Consider the following 1302-nt stretch of genomic DNA (forward strand, 5'->3'; position numbering starts at 1 on the left):
GGTGAGTTGCGGTGAAGTTTTCCACGGTTTCTTCGTGGCTTCCTGAGACGTGGTGTTAGGACACCTCCACGGTCTTAACATCGTTGGCCAGGGTTGGGATTGCTCCCCGCATCAAAGCTGTCTGCGAAGCTTTTCTGCCTCCTGCAGAGCTGGGAAGGACCCCTGGGTTCAGCTGGTCTGGGGGGGGTATTAAATAAAACCCCTAAATGACTAAAGAATTAAAATCCAAAGAACTAACCCCCCTAAAATACTAAACAACTACGCACACGCACAAAGTAAAGGACAAAAATCCTAAAAACCTAAAATACTAAAGAACTAACCCCCCCCCCCCCCAATAATCAAAATATAAGTTAAAACTTTATTTAATAAATAAACCGATTATTTTTAAAGGAAGTGAATAAGCATCCAGAACCACCCTGGTCCATAGTACCCCCCTGTGGGCCATTTCTGTTACTGCTTGCAATTATACCCTGAAATTTTGATTTTTTTTTTTTTTAATTACACCTGCTTGCTTTTGCATGTTCGACAGGTGGAACCAGGCTGCTCCCTCACGCACAGCCAGGCTTTGCACACACGGTGCTGAAGCCGAGGAGCATCTCTCACCCTGGAGATGATGATAAAGGAAAAAATATTTTGAATTTACCCCCAATCCCTGGGAAGTTACCCTGGTGAGGGCATTAAAAAAACCACCAACCAAACCCCCAGAACTGGGGAAAAAAATTAACAAATGAGGAATATTCTCATATTCTTTGCCCCCACAACTCACCAGTGTTCCCTTCCTCCTGCCGCCTGCTCCAGCGCAGGGAGATGCTTCTCTTGGCATTCACAGCCAAGAGCCCAAACACCAGCAGAAAATGAGTGCAAATCACTTTGTACAGCATCTCATATTCCCCTGCAACCCACAGTGATTTATTTTATCTTATTAGTTACTTTAATTTTTTTTAAGGCTGCTGACAGCACTTTATAGTGGTCCTGGGAACAGTTTACATCGACTTCCAATTCCCAACAGAGCCATGCCCCAGGAGCAGCATCCCCCCAGCCAGGCACCCTGGTAAGGCACTTAGTTTAAATTTAACTTTCTTGTTTCTGATTTAACGTAAACGCACATCATTTGGTTTGGGATCCCATGTAGGCGAAGCCCTGGGGGGGCTCATGGGGCCCCCAGGAAGAGTTGGGAGGCGAAGGCAACCTTTGGGGTCCCATATGGGGCAGCCCCAAGGGGCCAGGGCAGCCTGGCAGTGGATCAAAAGCAGAAACTTCCTCCTCTTTATAGCAAAAAAAAAACCAACCCAAAAAAGTATT

The sequence above is a fragment of the Falco peregrinus genome, chromosome 21 (genome assembly GCF_023634155.1).
Source record: "Falco peregrinus isolate bFalPer1 chromosome 21, bFalPer1.pri, whole genome shotgun sequence".
Classification (NCBI taxonomy): Eukaryota; Metazoa; Chordata; class Aves; order Falconiformes; family Falconidae; genus Falco; species Falco peregrinus.